This window comes from Rattus norvegicus, chromosome 1 (genome assembly GCF_036323735.1).
Source record: "Rattus norvegicus strain BN/NHsdMcwi chromosome 1, GRCr8, whole genome shotgun sequence".
Classification (NCBI taxonomy): domain Eukaryota; kingdom Metazoa; phylum Chordata; class Mammalia; order Rodentia; family Muridae; genus Rattus; species Rattus norvegicus.
The window spans coordinates 199,595,102-199,615,635 of NC_086019.1; the positions used below are offsets into that span (position 1 = coordinate 199,595,102).

Here is a 20,534-nt window from a genome sequence, read left to right on the forward strand (position 1 = left end):
AGCTTCCTCTTCATTCACAAGTTATAGTCTCATCTTAAGGAGACCTTGTCTCTTCTTCATCCAAGGTTTATGGGTGTCCTCTAGCTCAAGTTTTGGGATTATGGAGGAAGCTGACTGAGTGATTCATATCAGACCATTTTCACTTGACTGAGGCAGATTCTGCTTTATAGCAGAGGAAGTAATACTGTGGTGTGCTCCTATTTCACTCTCAGAGACACCACAAGCCATTGGGTGACACCAGTGGTCTGTGCAGGCCAGAGAACTCCCACAATACCTTTAGCTCCACTCTTCATTCTGGTCACTATTTATGGGCTCCACTCCTAACACCCAGGATCCAATCTCTCCTTTCATATGTAGGAAGGAATAGGTTCCCCTTTTCCTGAAGAGAAATCGCAGATCCTTTTTAAGATGCTCAGGGGTCCTTCAGTAATTCATCTTCACACTTGTGGTTAAAAAGGTGTGTCCCCTGGAATTTCCCAGTGTACATGAGGTCTTCATTGACAAACTTATTTCCTAAGTCTTTTGCTTCCTCCTCTGTGATAAACTTGGGCAGAGCTCATACATTACATACATTAGCCATCCAACCAAAGAAATAGCCTTTTAACCTCCTCAAACATCAGCATTGAGTGTGGAATCTCTGTTTGGTAGAAATGAATTGAATTTACATCAGTAAATTCAGCCTGACCAGCATCACGTTCCTCCCATGTTTGTGAAATACTGCTCTCACATTCTTCGATTACATAGACTGCGGAAAAAATAGACTCTAGAAAAAAAAAGCAAGCTCTTGTCTAGGACTATGGGAACAAAGGGAAGCAGGCTCCTTTTACTTGTGCCTGCATGAGGTTACACTCAAACATGGCTTGGAGAGGGCTGCGTCTGCTCCCAGGTGAGCTTCATGTGGCCAGGCAGCTATGGAGAATTCTGCCCTCTTTTTTTAGATTTTAATATGTATTTATGAGTGCCTTCATATATTTACGTGCCCTACATACATACCTAGTACATGTAGAGTCCAGAAGAGGACACCAGATCCTCTGACACTGAATTTACAACTGGTTGTGAACTACCATGTTGGTGTTAGGCACCAAACCTTGGCCCTCTGCAAGAGTAGCAAGAGTTCTGAACCTCTAAGCCAACTCTCCAGATCCCCCAATGTATTCTCTTTTACCATCGTAGTCAGTGACCTTTCTCCTCCTCAACTATTATAGCAACTTTGGAGCAGAGGCCACCTGGAGAAGGAGTCTAAGTCAGTCCTCTCACTTGGAATTGGGGGCAGTACTTGACAGGCTGTTTCAGGGAGAAGACCAGATGAATGTCAGATGAAAGGCTCTGAACTCCAGAGAGTTCCTGTAAGTCCCTCAAGAAGAACTGAGGGTTTCTATCACTCTCTCCTGCAGGCAGCTGAATAAGAACATGTCTGGAATGGATGACTTCATTAAAATAAGAGGCCATTTTAATTTTATTCTTTTGCTGAGAGTGAGGTGCTGTGCACAGATCACACATGGTGGGTAGCAGTGGACAAGGGTTTGGCAACGCATCAAGATTCTAACCTGTTCATAGTCTTTGATTTAATAATTTTGCCTTGGAATTTAGTCCAAGGTAGCAATTCTAAATACATATGGGAGCACGAGAAAGAACTGTATTTATATAGACATACAATACAGTGTTATTTATAACTCAGAGAAACTAACGTCAGTTTAAATGTTGGATAGATTTAGAAGGGTCCTATCTTAGAGACTTACATGTGTTTGACTATTTGTTACTTTAGTTGCTTATGCTTAAAGTATATATAGCTAGCCTCAGGGGATGGCTCAGTGGTAAAAAGCACTGCTGTTTGTCAAGAAGACCCAAGTTTGATTCCCATCATCCACATGACATCATCTTACAAACATCTATCATTTTCGTTTTGAAGTATCTAATGCCCTCTTCTGGCCTCCACAGACACACACAGAGTTCACATACATACATGGAGAAAACACCCATAAACATAAAATAAAAGTAATTTTTTTAAAAAATTAAAACTTATATAGGACATTTAGGAATGCTCATGAAAGGAGAAAGGGAGGGAGAGAGGTGGGGAAGAGAGGGATGGAGAGAGAGAGGGGGAGAGAGAGAGAGAGAGAGAGAGAGAGAGAGAGAGAGAGAGAGAGAGAGAAAGAGAGAGAGAGAGAGAACTTAATCCATCTCGTAGTGTAATATTTCAGAACTTTGCAGGACACAATGTCAAGTAAAAGGGACCAGGTTCATGGTCCATGTGCCATATACTTAGAGGCAATTATTTTACAGAACCTTTCCTCGGGGCACGGGATGCTCACCCTGTCAGAAAATGCCCCACTTCTTCTCAGGACATTTTATTTATTGCTCACTGAACTGTACCCAGCATTAAATGTTACAGGACTGTAGTTTAGGACCCATTTAAAGGGCTTTAAATAATTCTGTGTTTATTTTCTCTTCCTTTCATGAGTGCTTTTGTATAATATGTTTGAATTATGAGGTTGGGGGTTTTGGACATCAGAAACAATTATAACAGCCTGTAAATTCTTTTGCAGGAAGCAGGGGCAGGAGTTGCCCTCTTGCTGGGCACCTTGATTTGAGCACTGGGTCTCTGGAGAGATATTTTCTAAAGCTCTGCCTATCCTAGGCTCAGAAATTGGAGCCTGAGATTTCACACTCTTGACACGAATGCCCATGATTGTGACTAGCAATTTAATGTGCCTTTACACAATGATGCTCTTGACACAAATGCCCATGGAGCTGACTAACAATCCAGTGTGCCCTTACACAATGATGCTTTTGACACGAATGCCCATGATTGTGACTAACAATCCAATATGTCCTTACACAATTTTCGCTGTGCTGATTTTGCTAGAAATAATTGGCTCCATGTGTCATCTACAAATATACAAAATAAGCAGGTCCAGAATTTACTAGATGAAATGTAATTTAGAGTCAGCTGTCAGATTTAAATTTTGACAAGCTGCTATTCATCTGAATTTTTACATAACTAAACAGGGAAGCTTAAATGCAAAATTCATCCATTTTAGCTTCCCAGCCTCCTAACGTTACCACTTCCCTTTCCTTGCTCATCTGTACGATAGTGCTAGGCTTCAGTTATCTTGGTGTGTTTCTATAGCTGGTTTGGCTTGATATTAGTGCTGTTATAGTAGTTGGTCTTTCCTTTGTGTGGTCCTGAAGATTTCCATTTGTTATTTTGTCTTCTTTTTTTTCTTTTCTGGAGCTGAGGACCAAACCCAGGGCCTTGTGCTTGCTAGGCAAGCGCTCTACCACTGAGCTAAATCCCCAGCCCTGAAGATTTCCGTTTGAAAGGACATATTTGGACCAGTATATGGCTCACTGAGTAAAGGTATTAGTTGCTACCAAGCCTTGAGTTTGGTCCGTGGGACCCACGTGAGCAGTGGCATGCATCTGAAGTGCAAACTTAAGGTTTCTTTGGAATGTTGGTTGGACTGTGTTTTGCTGGGGCAAACATGTGATGGACATGGGGCAGCCAGCTGTTCCAAGCTCTTGCCACCTTGATTTCCTTGCCATGATGGTAGACTGCTGAGCTGTGGGCTGAAATAAACCCTTTATTGTTTGAGTGGCTTTTGCCAGGGTATTTTAAAATGCCAACAGAAGAGTTGACAGTACTTATCTCTAAAAGGTAAAGTATGCTTTAAGAAAAGAAACTTGGGCATGTGGCAGTGCATATCTATATGTGCACATGTGCATTTATACAACATACACTATAATATGTGTAATCATAGTAAATTAATTAAAAAGTAAATTTCAGCATTAAAGTATACCTCCTATTATATTAAATTATATAAACTAATAACAGACATCTATAGAATCTTCATTAACGTTCTCAATATAAGCAGCTATAAAATATCCATTCTTCTCTGCAGACTATGGAACTTTCCCTAAAATGGATCATGTTTTAGGCCATAGAGCAAGTCTGAACAAATACAAATAAAAATAACTTGTTTTATCTTATTAGAACATAATGAAACAAAACTAGAAATCAATCGCAAGAGAAAGTCCAGAAACCATACCAAGACACAGGGCTTAAAGAACATATTCTTGAATGATCAGTGGTTCGTTGAAGAAATCAAGGAGGGAATTCAAAAATTCCTAGAAATCTGAGTTTATGTATGATTAACACCATGATCTACACATAGTGAGTTCCACCCAGAACAGCCAAAGCTATATGGTGAGACCTTGATTTAGAAAGAAAGAGAGAGAGGGGGGGAGGGGGAATGGAAGGAGGGAGAGAGGAAGGAAGGATGGAAGGAAGGAAGGAAGGAAGGAAGGGAGGGAGGAAGGAAGGAAGGAAGAGAGGGAGAGAGGGAGGGAGGGAGGGAGGGAAATGAAGTAAAGCCAGAGAGCCTGTCCAACCCTGCCTGACCTCAGTTACTTCACACTGGTACACAGTCGAGCAGCACAGAAAGAGAAGCCCACAGGTACAGCATTAGCAAATATCAACCCCTTGACCTATTCCTGAGATGCTTCTTAACAAACTTACACTAGGACTTGACAAGAGAGAGAGAGAGAGAGAGAGAGAGAGAGAGAGAGAGAGAGAGAAATTGGGATAGATGGAGGGAGTATATTTGAGAGGAGTTGGGGGAGGGGTGAATATGACCAAAGCACACTGTACGAAATTCTCCAAGAACTAATTCCTTAAAGGAACTTTAAAAACATCTAGACCTGGACTAAAGGCAGGAAGACATTACTTTGTATGAATGACTCTGAAAACAAATAGGCAATTATGTATGTGTATTAATCATTCTAAAAATCAAAACTCAACTCAGTTGAAGTATTTTTAAAGTTTTATTCTTGCATTTTTAGTTCAGAAAGATTTCAGTACTCTTTCCTCGTCCTACCTTCCTCCGTCCCAGCTTTCCTCGGTGTTTCCCAGTTTGTAGAACACCACTAATTTTAATCAAGTGATTTGTCTACCTGGTAATTCACCTTAGTTCAGATTAGTCATTGTCACTTTTGAGTTCGCTCCTGGCGTGTATCCTCCTGTGAGGTTTTCAGAGATCTCTGAGAAAGGAGATTTCTGAGCCTTATGTTGCACCGGCTGGCATAGCCTCCACACTGTCCCCACAGCTCTGCTCACTGTGACTCATGCTCTAATTGCCAGGCTGTTCTTAGTGCAGAACACACTGATCCTCCCTGCCCTATAAGTGACCAGTCCTCTCTTTCCCAAAGCCCTTAGCAAGCTATCTCTGTCTTTGAGTTAAACTACAGGTAGTGGGTCTCTTTTGCTTATTCATATAGTTAGGACCCTATATGATTTTATAATCAGATACTTAAATATTTTTAGCTTCTTGGAAATTCCTTCTCTTTTTAAACGTTTTGAATATGTTTTCTGGTTTTGGAACACACACTACCCTTGCCTGTATATGTTCTTGGGCATCCCTCTGCTGTGGAATGTTCACACACACACATTTGGCTGTATGTGTTCTTGTGCACCCTCTGCTCTGCCATGTGCACACACACATCATCCTTTACGCCTCAGCCTTCGTATTACCGTTTTCATCTTTTTATCCCCTGTTGCTGTCTTTGAGGAGTTTCCCAATCTGAATTTCTGATGTAATTTTGGCTGCACCTACTCTCTGCTTTATTTCTGTGCTCTGCCATTTGCTTTAAAGCTTAAGCATTTAGCAGGAAGCCGCTTGCTCTTGTTTGAATTGCATCCTCTCTCAGACTGTCTCTCTCACTCTTCCTCATTCTGCCCTGTTTCTTCTCATTGGTCCAGGACAACATATTCTGTCTTTTTTCCCCACCTCTTGTCTCTTCCCTTTCCTTTTACATTGGATGTTCTTTTCCAATTGGCAGCTGGCTAATATTTCTTCTGGAGACAATTTCCTTCCCAGGAAATGTTGCCTTCTTAGAAAGTCAATTTTATTATGGAGTAATGGGGCCAAGGTCATAGCTTGCCTTTTCTAGGTGGACTAAAGAAGGAGAGGCTTTTCCAGGAAGGAAGCCCATGGAGACATGACCCAGACTAGCAGTCCCATTTCCTGACCATGGGAGGGGCCAGGAGCACCCACTTCCCATATCTACATCCACCTGCTGCCACTTTCCTAAGAAAGACACTCTCTTTCTCATTGACACTCAGGAGGCCCCAAGAACAGCCCCTGCCTATCACAGGAGGGCTCCCACACTCCCGGACTCTGTCCCACAGACATTACCCAGCCAAGGTCAGCACTGCAAAGCGAAACTCTACAGTTAAGCAGCCAGAAGCTTAAGGCCAGCCAAGGCTGCATGGTGAAACCCCAAGAAACATGGGCTGTGAGACAACAGCTCACTGTTTGCTGCAGAGGCATGAGGACTGGAGCTCATACCCCCAGAACCCTCATAAATGCAGGGTGGGTATGGTATCCTGAGTATAATTCCAATCCTTCGGAAACAACAAGCTGGTTATCCTCAATATATAGAATGGTGAGCAATTGAGCCAACATTAACTTCTGACCTGTGTGTGTGTGTGTGTGTGTGTGTGTGTGTGTATGTGTATGTGTGTGTGTATGTGTGTGTGTATGTGTGTGTGTATGTGTGTGTGTATGTGTGTGTGCGTGTATGTGTATGTGTGTGTATGTGTGTGTGTATGTGTGTGTGTATGTGTGTGTATGTGTGTGTATGTGTGTGTGTATGTGTGTGTGTATGTGTGTGTGTATGTGTGTGTGTATGTGTGTGTGTGTATGTGTGTGTATGTGTGTGTGTATGTGTGTGTGTATGTGTGTGTGTATGTGTGTGTGTGTATGTGTGTGTGTATGTGTATGTGTGTGTGTATGTGTGTGTGTGTATGTGTGTGTGTGTGTGTGCGTGTACATGGGCACATGTGTATGTGTGAGTGCATGTGGCCCACCATTGTATGTCTGTGCTAGGCTACTATTTTCTCCTGAAGCCAAGCCACAGCATCACTTGCCTCCCTGCAGCTTCCAGTGGCCTCATCTGCTGTCTCTACAGCCAAATGCCTTCCTCCTCCCTCAGCATCTTCAGTTGTAGGCTGGGAAGGGAGCCAGAAGCTTGTGCTAGCTGTCTGTCTGTTCTTGCTGGGAAAGTCATAAAATAATATTGGCAGAGTTTCTCTTTAAACTTTTATTCTTAAGACAAGTTAGGAATTCAGGTGAAGCCTCCTGCATTGATTGATTGTGCTTCAAGCCATTCAAACTCCTAATGTGCTTATTGGAAGTCAACATGGCTTTCAATAAGGAAGGAATAGGCAGAACCACTCACAATTTATTTGCTCAATCAGCAAGTATTTATTGAATACCTAGGTTTCCAGTAGTATTTTGTTATGGGAGGCATGTCAGCAAACCCCAAATTCAAAGTCCCCTGGACTTGTAGAGCCTAAAATGAACTGTTACTGTAATACACAAATAAATTGAAATTTATTAAGATACAAAACTGCTATTTTTAAAGAAGTGGTAAACAAAAAAAAAGGTGGGTCTGGAGTGGTGGAAGGTCAGCACTGAACTTTAATTGGGAGGAAGAGTCAGTGTTGTTCTCAGTGAGGTGACCCTTGAGCTAAGAATAGAAGCTTTTAGAAATTAGGTCCAGTGGTAGCACTCAGAGATGGAGTCCCGGCCTAAGCTGCATGAGATCCTAGGCTGTAAGAAATAAAGAGAGGGAGGAAGGGAAGGAAGAAGGGAGGGAGAAGGGAAAGAGGAGTGGAAAGGGAAGGAGGGGAAGAGAAAGGAGAGCAAAGAGAGGAGGAAAGGAAGGAGAAATCATTGAAATCCACTTAGACCCCAGGATTAAAACCGGTCCTCACTGTCTGGGTTGTGTGGATTGGTTTCAGGATTTAAAGAAATCCAAGGATGTCCCCATCTTGTATATAAAGTGGCATTCTATTGGAACCAACCTACCATCCCTGTATACTTCAAACCATCTCTAAATGAGCCACAGTGGCTAACGCAATGTAAATTCATGCACACTGTTGTGCTAGATCGATTGGGGATGACAGAGAATATCTGCATGTGGCCTGTACAAATATGGCCATGCTAGTGTTGGTCACTGTTTTCCCCAAATGTTTCCCATCTGGGCTTGGTGGACTCGACATGCGAAGACCGGGGATCTGTAAAACGTGGAGAAAGAAAAACCATAAACAGATGGGGTGACAATGACCACGAAGACCCCCACATTGCTCCTGCTATGTAAAGACAGTGTGAAAAGCATTGGGAAAGTGTCCCATGGAGACTGCCAGACACAAGGGAAGCCACCTTTCGAAGAGTGAATACTGCGTAGCCACAGCGACGGACACATGTATCAGCTAGACAGAATAGAGGATCCAGATGTGAATCCCCCTAGCCACAGCAGCCTGATTTTTTTGACAAAAGATCAGAAATGCACACTGGAGAAAAGACGCTTTCTTCAGTAAGTGAGAAACTGGATGTTCACATGCAGAGGATGAAATGACATCTCTATTTTCACCCTGTACAAAAAAATCAACTCCCGAGGAAATGGGGATCTGAAACTTTGCAACAGTGAGAGGAAAGGACGGGAGACTTCAAGACATGGGCACAGGCAAGGATTTCAGCTGCTCCGGAAATAATGCCAGCTGACAGATAGAATTCCATGAAATCAAAAGCCTTCTGCACAAAAAAGAAAAGAAAAGAAAAGAAAAAACTGTGAAAAGACTAACAGAGAAAGAGCTTGGTTACCTATGCATCAGAAATGGATATATATATATATATCTTGATTGATGATTTGATGATTGATATGGGAGACTCAGTGTGAGCAGTGCCACATGCACAACAGACACACACACACACACACACACACACACACACACACACACACACACACAAAACCAAGAAACTTCTAAAAACCAAAACCCAGTCCAATTATACCACCATGGAACCCCTCTGTCTCCTTGCTCATGCCAACAAGCTATCTTAGCACTTGACTATGTTTTGGAATGAATTGTACCACACTTTACCTCTTGCCTGTAGCATATCCATCCACAGTCCGGTATGGGGATGTAAACAACTGCAAAAATACTCATCCATTTTATTAAAGGATACCTCCTCAATGAAAGTTTATATGAATTCAAGAATTACTAGTTAGAATGTAGGTTACATTAAGTCTGTATGAATCCATTGTGTATTAGCGATGCTTTTTAAAATAGTCTTGACCAGCATACACAGAGCCTTATGATCACAATGATTTGAAAGCTGTTTTAAATGGTGGAGTTAGAAAAGCTCTGAATAACAATGTAAATGACCCTTGGAGAAAGCTGTGTGCAGAAGTGAGAACACAGGTTGCTGTTGAAGAAAAGGGGTACTTGTAGTGATTCTAAAACAGATTTGTGCTTCTTTCAGGCCAGAGTGCCAGCTGCATGTTTATTTGCTCGAGGTGAAGTCTCAGTCTATAGCTCAGATTGACCTTGAACTATCTAATAGTCCAAGATGGCCGCCAACTTCCGATTCCCCAGCTCAGCCTGACAACCGCTAGGCTTGCAGGTGTGTGCACGGTAGCACCTGGTTTTACCTTGTGTGGTCTTTAAATGGATGGCGGCAGCTCTCAAGTCACTCCAGTACCAGATCCCATTAGATCCATTAGACACAGTAAGGATAATGCTACAGTTGTATAATTCTAAGATGTAAACATGTATAACATCTAAAAATTTGAGGGTTACACCTGTTTTTGTTTTTCACATATAATAAAAGCATTTGACTGTTAGCTTTAAAGTATTGGAGGGTTCACTGTTTTCCTAATCATGACTAATATTATTAATATTCAGGGTAAACAAATCAAACAACTAGGAGGTCAGTGCCTGGGATATAGACCATCCACAAGCTGCACGTCCCGTTAACGTGCAGATCTAGGGATGGTGCATTAGGGAGCTGAAGCTGGAAATGTAGTGTGTGCTCGGGGGACCTGAAGGCAAGTCTCCAGGTCTTCAGAAGATAGATTTATGCTCTCTAACTTCTGCTGGATGATAAATTCAGGAAGGATTAAAAAAAATCACACACACACACACACACACACACACACACACACACACACTCACATACTCCAAATGGAAGTTTGAAGTCCTTAGCTGAGGGAGAAGAGAGAGAAACCAAGTGTACATCAAACACACAAAAAATCTGAAGTTAGTATTATCTCAATAGACTTACGATAGTGTGGGAAGGAGGCTGGAGAAGAGGGTAAGTAGCCACACCTTGCATCAAAGACAGAAACAAAACGGCCCAGTGCCATGTTTCATTGAAATTAGCACACATGTTCTCATTAAGTTGTAGAAGAGCTTATCAGCGGACAAAAGGACCACATGGTACACTCCTTCCTCCTTAGCTTTCCCAGTCAGTTCAGCTTCTTTTTTATACCAGAGTGCCAAGGGCCAGATCCCAGGAAATGAGTTTGCTTGATTAGAAGAAAATTTTACCAGAACTCCAAATTTTCAATGATTTGTTTTTAACTCGAGTAGCCAGTAAGAATTCTGGGGGAGCCATTGTATGACCTGTGTACAAATTGAAAGTTTCGCAACTGAAGAAGAGTACACTTAATGCATATCAAACAGCAGTCACAGGTCTGGTGATGAGGGCAGCGTGTGTGCAGAGGGTGACTTATGCTTCTGCACCAGCATCAGCTTCCCTCTGAGACCTGTGAAGAAACTTACAAACTTAGACATCAGATGATCATAAAGCATCTGATGGGGATGTATTTAAAAATATCGATTACCCCTTCCATCCCAATATAGCTAACATTTCTCACTCTCATCGCTATTTCCCAAAATTCAGCGAGTGTATTCCAATCAATCAACGCTTATGGTAGACATCAAGTATCTGTCTGAAATATATTCCTACCAGTAAGCTATGAATCCAGAAATTGGGTGTTAACTTCCAGTGCACAGCTCCCAGGACGGCATAAAAACAGTAATACCAAATAACTCTCCCTGTCTGAATGTTGTATTTGAAATACTGGTGTTAGAGCCCAATAAAGGTTTAAGTCCATGTAAAAATGTAAGAGGGCAACCAAATCTGTCATATGCTCTAAAAATCTTTGAGTTCTTCTGGGTGTAATATGTGCACATGTGCATATTGTGCACCTTAGTGTGCATGTGTGCAAATTTGTGTGTGTGCGTGCATGTGCATGTATATATGCATATATTCATGTGTTTGTGGCATATATATGTACACCTGTGGGTGCCTGTATATTTATGGATGTGCTCACATGAGTCTGTGCATATATGTTCATGTGTGCTTTGTGTGTGTCCATGTGTCTGTGTGTCTATACATGCATGCCGACAAGTGGTGGGTTTCAGAGCAGACCTGTAAGCATTGACCTTACTTGACAAAAACTGACTAGGGATTTGAGATTCATAAAGTTCTTATCACTGACCCTTCCTTGGCAGGAGTCAAAACTGACTCTTCTGTGGGTAAAATAATAAGTGTCTATTACACATGACAAAAAAATAATATGGCTTTCTGTGTGCACTATCTCGACTCAGGAAAATACACTTCACTCCTGTTTTAAAGATAGATATTTTCCCCATAGCAGAAAAAAATGATTTAGATGAAGGTGTCAGAAAGTGTGAGCACTGGGCTCATATTGATCTGATCAAGACTTATGAGCAGAGGTGAAATTTGGTCCAGAAAATAGTTTGGAAAGAAATGCTTTCAGTGATTTCAGCCTTCCTTGGAAATCACAGTCTCTGTTGACTGAAAAATGCTCGAGCATCTTCTCAGAGGCTAGAAATTTCAAGGACTTTTGCTTCTTTGATAAAGCATCAGGATCTGAATTGCATCAGAAAATGGAGAAAACTCTCACCAGCACTGGTGGATTTGTGCAAAGATGAAGAGTCTTGTCCACTGCTGGATATCAATCGCTGGTTCCATTTCTTCACACCCTGATTTCTTCTCTTGATCTGTTTCCCAAATCTGTCTGTGAAGTATAGGCCATCTAGACTGAGTCAGTAAAGCTCTCTGTGGTGGTAAGACTTCATTTCTGCCTTCCTAAGCACATTTTAAGTAGACAATGCTGTGTGGGTTTGTAACTACTGAAATCAGAAGAGTGAGTTGAGAGATGGGCCAAGGAGACAGAAGTGTTTTAGTCAGACTTTCATCCTGTGGCAAATATTTGGGAGAAGCAATTTGGTTTTATATTAGCTAAACATTTCAGTCCATGGCAAGCAGGTTCTATTCCTAGGTACCTGAGAGAAGGCTGACCATTACAGATGCAGAGATGATGGGTGAGAAGAGGGAGAAAGAAACTTGAAAAGAGCCATTGGCAAGATACCCTTTTGGATGCTTAAATGAGAATATCCCTGACAGACTCAGCCATTTGAACACTTGGTTCCCAGATGGTAGCACTGTTTGGGGAGGTTCAGGAGGTTGGACCTTATTAGAGGAAGTGTGTTATTGGAGGTGGGGTTTTAGAGCTGAAAGACACACGACATTTGCAATTGCTCTGTCTGCTTCATGTTGGCTGTTCAAGATGTGAGCTCTCAACTTCCTGCTCCTTCTGCTATGCCTGCCACCTATTGCCATGCTGTCTCTGTCATTAGGGAACTCTCCTTCTGAGACCATAAGCCAAAATAAACTCTTTCTTCTACAAGTTGCTTTAGTCATGGTGTTTTATCTCACCAATAGAAAAGTGACAAATATACCTTTCAAAGGCTATTATCCAGCTGTCTCCAACTGATCCCTACCTCCAAAAGTTTCCATCACCTCCCCTAAAAAGTGTCACCACCTAGAAGACCAAATAATCAACACATGATCCTGTCCCAGGACACCTTACATACAAAGTATTCTAAAAGACTGCTCAAGTGTTCTTAATAAGCTACCTTAATTGCAGTTCCCAACTGATCAGACAGGGTAGAAACCCCTATTCTGCAATAGTCAAAATATTCAGATGCTTCATTTGAGTGCATACATAAATGTGTGTGTGCATATATGTGAGTGTGTGTATGATGTGCATATTTGTCATCTATGCATGTACACATGTGCATGTGTGTGTGTATATGTGTATGCATGTGTGTGATGTGCATATGTGTCATATGTGCATGTACATGTGTTCATGTGTGTGATATACATGTGTCATAGGCACATGTACACATTTGTGTGATGTGCATATGTGGCATATGTGCATGTACATGGGTGCATGTTTATGTGATATACATATGTGTCATAGGCACATGTACACATGTGTGTGATGCACATGTGTGTCATGTGCATATGTACCCGTGTACATGTGGATGACTTCAGTTGCCTTTCTTCATTGTTCTTCCACTGATATTTTTAAGGCAGGGTTCCACTGAATCTCAAGCTCTCTGATTCAGCTATTGTAAAATCTGAACTTTGAAAGCAAGGATACTCCTGTCTTTGTCCTCCCCACAAAGAACGGGGCTACAGTGGCATACTACCCGTGCTGAGGATCCAGACTCAAGTCCTTAGTAGGACTGTTACTTGCTTAGTAAACACTTTATATACTTCACCAACTGAGCCATCTTCCCTGACCCAAAAATGAACTTTTAAAAACATAAAACAGACTGACAAGATAGATGGACAGTTAAGATCATCTTCTGCTCTTACAGAGGGCCGGAATTCAGTTCGCAACAGCCATGTTGCCTGTAACCAAGCTCCCAGGAATTTAATACTCTCTTTTACCCTCTCTGAGCAATGAATGCATGTGGTGCATATACATAAACACAGGGAAATACACATACACACGAGCATATGTAAAATAGTTTTATAAATAAACTCTAAAACATCACAGAAATGGCAACTGTTAAATATTTTCTTCTGCCCCGCCCCCCTTTTTTGTACATTTCCATTGAAGAGAAGGTGGGATTTGACATCAGGCAAACTGGTCCTATAGCCTGTCCCTGGCTATTCATGGGTATAGAATAAATGTGCAACCCTGACTGTACCTCTCAATCAGTGTGTTAAACCTTCCCCTTCAGGTGGCATCAAACTAACTGGGATCGTGTATTTCATGGGGAATTACAAAGTTCCAAGAGGAAGATGTGCCTCGTCAAGACTTCTCTGTGGCTGGAAACACTTCAGGAGCCTGCAGGCTACAAGCTGTTGCTCAAAATTCTTTTAAATTCCTTCCAAGCTCAAGGACTCGTACAAAAAAAAACCCAACTTCCAGTCATATATTTCAAGTGCACAGGACTCCCTCCAAGTTAAGCTTCCCCAATTCATACATGTAAAAAATTATCACATAGCACAGTCCTTTTAAGATGTATTTATTTTTTTCCCTAACCCTAACCCTAACCCTAACCCCTAACCCTAACCCTAACCCTAACCCTAACCCCTAACCCCTAACCCTAACCCTAACCCTAAGATGTATTTATTTATTTATTTATTTATTTATTTATTTATTTACTTACTTACTTATTTATTTATTTATCCCGTATGAGTGCTTTGCCTGTGTGTACATATGTGTGCCCGGTGCATGCTATGCCCACAAAGGTCACAAGAGGACACTGGGTTCTCTGGAACTGAAGTTACAGATGGTTGTGAGCAGCCATGTGGGTGCTGGGACCTGAATCCAGATCCTCTGTAAGAGCAGGCAATGCTCTTAACCACTGAGCCATGTTTCCTAATTCATATGTTTAGCATAAAGCTAACAAATAGACTATTGCACTTCTAGAAATGTGTCTATCTGTGGGAATACCAGTCTTCTACCATGTTCTGTCCATGTCAGCATCTCTTCTTGGAAGGGTCTTGCTTGTGTGCAAATGCCTGTGCAAGGGAGGGGTGGGGTGAATACGAGTGTGCTTAAAACTAATGTTATGCTGTGGGAAGAGGCAGGGGGAGATTAATAGGGTATAAAATTTCTAATAACAATAGGATATTAGAAGAAAATAGGAGAATAATTACTTGAGTACATAAATAATGTGCTTCACACTTATTATTTTGCATCAGTTGGGTTCATAATTTATTTCTTTAATAAACTTCAGCATTTTCTACAAGTGTATCCCAGTTGTCTTTATTATCTGCATAATGGGGAGACTCATTATGAAATGTAATTTTATCATATAAACACATTTCTAATCACTGTTAAGAAATTATTTATGAGCATGGAACCCTGAGCAGTTTCCATTAAGGTTAAGACCTAAGGGTTATCAGCCCCAGTCTCGTCCAGCCCTTTCTGTTTTCATAGCTGTATGTCGCTCTGAAAAGCACCATGAACATGACGTTTTTAAATATATTATTGAAATTTTGGCAAATTGCAACTTAGAGGATTTACCTTTTGTTCAAAACCTCAAATCCCATAGACCACAGAAATTTTAACTAAGCATGTGGTTGTGACACTGTCTGACAGTCTGGTTTTATTAGAAGTTGAGCAGTTTTTTGTTCATAAAGGTTTATTAAACATGTTTTGGATCTTACTGGCAGGTGTTTTCAGTTTCACACAAATCAGACTTTGTCCTTCCATCTTCTCTCAGTTTACAGACTCAACTTTTTGACTGTGTGAACAAACACAAACTGACTGGGAAATGTGTGTGGAGGAAAAGCACAAGGAGGAGCTCCCTAAATGAGGAGGAGGAGGAGGAGGAAGAGGAGGAAGAAGAGGAAGAAGAGGAAGAGGAGGAAGAGGAAGAGGATGAGGGAGAGGAGGAGGAGGAGAAAAAAAAGAAATGCCTTAAAGGCAAATGTCTCTACAAATTTCACCACACACAAGGAAGAGGAAACAGACCCACTAAGCCCCAGGCACAGGCTGCTGAACACTTGTGGTTAGCATGAAGAATAAAAGTCAAGTTCCCAGTGACCTATTATTTAAATCTCTCCCATCAACCTTCCTTTGAAGGATAAGCCGAGGCTCTGGAAGGAACCGAAGGGACAGGGTTAGGAAACAGGAAATCAACTGTGAGGGTGACAAAGTTTCCTTGTGGACAAGGTTAAAGGGGGAAAAAACTGAAGACCAAGCCTGACTTGGAGAAAGGCAGTGAGGTGCAAAGGGGCCAGAAGAGCTGGAGATAGGAAGGGAGAAACACGGAGGTCTGCAATGCAAAACAAAAGTACAAAGCTACACCCCTGCCCATCTCCAGAAAAGACTGTTTTACAAGTGGGAAGAGCATGCACTGGTAGGTCAGCCCAAGCCACCATCTATGTACACAAAGTGCAGGAGTGTGGAGAATCTTCACTCGCTTAATCCCCATGAGAGAAACACAACCCCAAGGTTAAAGCTTGCAAGCTTCTACCTGCCCCCAAATAACCATAAAGCAGAAAAGATATAAGAAAAAGTCCTAGAGGATGGAGAGGTGGCTCAGCAGCTAAGAGCTCTTTCAGAGGACTAGAGTTCCGTTCCCAGCGCCCACATTAGGTGGTTGACAGCCACCTGTAAGGCCAGCTCCAAGAGCGCTCTTGTCCTCCAAAGGCGCGCGCGCACACACACACACACACACACACACACACACACACACACACACACAACCTGTAAAAAGGAGAAAAGAAAACTCCTGAGCTAAATTAAATATAATTAAATAAGTATTTGGGAACAAACAAACAGGAAAACAAACAAGCACAAAAAATCCCTAAATTCAATTTTCTAATTAAAGGATAAATAAAACAATAGATGCACTGCTTTCTTTATTAAATTTATTAAATTAAAATGGTCGCATTAGGGAAACCAAAAACAATTAAAAGAGAAATGTCCTAACAGGAATAACTAGTGATGTCCGGTGTGGTGAGTCACTCCTGCAGACCCAGCACTTGGGAGGCTGAGGCACAAGGAAGGCCAGGAGTTCAGGGCCAGCGAGCTCTGGGTCAGCCTGGACTGCACTGTGTACCCTGTCTGGAAAAAAATAAAAAAATAAATAAGAAAGAAAGAAAAAGAACATAATGCCCAAGGATACAATGGTTAAAAATTAACAGAGGCATATAGGAAAATAAAAGTAGAAAATCCAAAGGGAAAAAGAAGATATAAAGAGAGGGAAAAGGATGAGAAGGGCTTACAAGGAGACCGGTGAGCAAACGGTGAAGGACCCAAGACAGATGTAACTGGAATCCTGGCAGTGGGAAATCAAATAATGAAAGAAAACTATAATCTATGCTTAAACCCAGTTAAACTTTGAGAAAGAAAAGACTTGCATAATGGTAGTACCTCCCCACCCCACCTGAGAGAGCAGACCTGGAATGACTAATTCTGAGACAGACAGAAGAAAAGGAATTAGGCTGTAAGGGTGAGGAAAAACAGTCAAAGATGGTTAAACTATAAAGATCTAATTATTTGTAAGATGGACAGGACCCATCTGATGTCAGGCTTCTAAGAGCAGCATAGAAAACACAACAATCAAACAGAAAAACAGGACGACATTGACAAGAAACTCAAGGGACGGCTGGGAATGTAAATGGTGGTACGGTGCTTACTCGGACTGAGAAAACACTGGATTTGAGTTTCAGTAGCACAGAATTAATTAATTCATCAATTGCCTATGATTAATCATTGTTGCATTAAAGGAAAAATCAACTCGTGGGAAAGAATGAGCCCAAGACTTGATTTTGAATACTGAATTTTGAACACTAAATTACAGAAAGACAGTCAAAATACATAAGAATTTAGGGAAGTCTATACCCATTGTTCTTGGAAACTTTTACTAGAAAAAGAGACCTTTCTTGTGTGGCAGATCTTGTCATCAACAGGATTAGGTTGAAGAACTCCAGGCAATCGGTGCAGCACACTTCTGGGGATGCACACACTCGCGCACACACAGAGGAAATGATTCTAGAGTCAGATCATGAGGGCTATGACTTCAACTGTGACTGGCTGGATCAAAAATTTTAATAGAGATGATAGATCTGCAGGCAGTGGAACCTGATCAAAGGGTGTGTGTGTGTGTGTGTGTGTGTGTGTGTGTGTGTGTGTGTGTGTGTCCTTGGTGGACTGAAACCTTTGAAATTGTGAGTGAAATGAATCTAATGCAGTCTTAGCTAGTAAATATTGGGAAAACAACAGCAGGAATTATTTAACTATTGGTGGAAGATTAAAACAAAGAGAGAAAAATCACCATCCAGATGGTGTATCTTTTGATAAAGTAGAGATAACCCCATTGAAATAAAGGCTCTGGGGAGAGGGAAAGAGAAGACAGTTAGCTCATCTGACGATATGGATATGACGCCAAAGTCAAGGACACTGAAGGGAATATCAAGGGGCAAACAGATGATCAGGGACATAAGTAAATCTAAAACACAAGCACCCAAACAAAAAGCTAGACTCTCTGAAGTACCAAGAACACACCAAACAGATGGAACCAGAGAGAAGTTTACAAACGCTGTGGATGGATGGAAGCCTCACATGATACATTACAGCCAGAGGGGTCACTTATGTTATGTCGGTGATCGTGGACGGGCTGAACCCACTGCCCCAAACAAAAAGATTTCTAGTGTTATTCACAGAGTAAGTCCCAGCTAGACTGGGTACATAAGGGGCCTATGTATGAAGAGCACACTCAGGGCCCTGTGATTTAGAAAGGCTAAAGACTGAAGGGACTGACAGAAACCAACCAACCAGACAAACAAACAAAAAACCAGAGGCAATTGAAAACAATGAGGAGCTGGGGCTTGCACTCCTATTTATAGAGAAATAATGAATAAATAAATAAATAATAGCAGATCTAAAATAAAAGTTCATGTGGCAAAGAATACTGTTAAAACCCACAATGTCAAAACCACTGAAACATTAACTCTTAAGCAAGAATCACTTCACCTTTTATAACACAGAAATTGTGAGAGTTGAGAGAGATGAGAAGGAGCAAACCAGGGATAGGGGAATTCAGAATATTATTCACCACATAAGTCGGACTAAGCAGGCAAGGTTAAATAAATGAAGGCATAAAAATAAGCAACGTGATAATGCGAGGTGTGCTGTGTGTGTGTGCATGTGTGTGTGCATGTGCATGTGTATGTGTTACACTCACATAATAGAATAGAAAATACCACTGTGGAGAATATGTATGTATTGTAGACTGCATGCTTGCACCTCCTAACCGTCTGCTTGCCCCCTAAGCTCCAAGTGGCTTACAGTATTGGGAGACAGGATATAACATGAAATAAGATCTTCCGATCAAGTTCCAACTCATATGTTAGTGTCCTTATACGAGGTGACACAGGGACTGAGGATAAAGCTTAGTGGTGAAGCACTTACCTAGCATGTTCAAGACCCAGGGTTGTATCTGGAGCACCCTGGACAGACAGACAGATAGACAGACAGACACTAAAGCAAGCATGAGGATTCAAGCCAATGGGTGACTGAGGGCATAGGCCAAAGATCTGAAAACTTTAACAGTTTGACTCAAACTGACCTTCACAGAATCTGATCAAACACTGACTCCAGAAATGGGTGGGTAAGTTATCAGGGTAATTAAGAATATATTTTGACTTAATTACACCCAAACCAGGACAGATTGGGGGAGGAAGGATGACGCTGAAACTATTGAGTGGAAAAGTTGGGGCTATAAATTCGCAAGTTGGAGAAGGCAAGGATGAAAGACCAGTTACAGAGACATTCTTCTTACCGAGCTGGACAAAGTACAGTAGGCGAAGCCCAAGTAAAGTGGGTGGAAGGAGATTAAGAAATAAATCAATGAAATGGAGATCAAATACAAGCAGGGATCATCGACAGAGCCGAGAGCTGGATTTTAAAAAGATTAATAAAATGAATTAATCAAGGTCAAAAGAGAGAAAACTTCATTTCTCAATATCAGAATTGAAAAGGATGTCACCGAAGACGCCAAACACATTTACGTGATAATAAGAAGACGGTATAAATATTCGCATGCCGACAATTTTATGGGTTTTATGAAATATGCTAATTTTGTTTAAAAATATATTAAAACTGACAAGAGTGAACTAAAATACAATCAACTCTACATACAAGAAAGAAATTGGATTCGTATTTTGAAATCTTCCCCAGAAGAAAACATTTCAGGCTGGATTGCTTTCATCCACACATATATGGAGCAAAAACCTTTAGCCCTTTTAACATACCGTAGATTCGAACCCTCTCATGGTATTTTGAGGGTCATGCTGGCGCAGGCACTGACTGAACAGAGTCCAGAGGCAGAATAACTTGCTGGGCTTACATGCCCAACACAAGGAAGATAGCTGCTGGTAATTCAGCAGGGAAAGTAGTCCTCTCGAAAAACGGTGTTCTGTCAACTGGTTAGCCATTGCTTTAATTCATCTGTGCCTCTGTAACAAAATGCTTAAGACAAGGTAGTATGTAAAAGGAGTATTTATTTCTTCAAAGCTCAAGAGACAGAGGCGCCCAGAGCTCAAGGTACCAGCATTGGAGTCCGCTGAGGGCTGCTTTCTGCTGCTGAGATGGCTCCTGTTGTGTGTGAAGCCTCTTTAATAAAGGTGTTGATCTCATTCACTAGAGCTCCGCCTTCATGACTCTATAACCTCCTATTGACCCAGCATCTTAATACTATATCACACTGGCAACTGTGAACACATGGACTTTGGAAGGGACATAAATAAGAAGGCCATAGTAGCCGCATGTCTCGTGCTACATGCAATGAGAGTTGAAGGCAAGTCACAAGTCTGGGGATGTCGCTGTAGCAAAGCATTCAA

The 20,534-nt window shown here is 41.5% G+C and overlaps 1 pseudogene; it reads left to right on the forward strand.

Moving 5' to 3' along the window:
• The window catches only part of LOC134484826 (keratin-associated protein 5-1-like), a 50,501-nt pseudogene that overhangs the window by 1,723 nt on the left and 28,244 nt on the right, over nucleotides 1-20,534 (forward strand).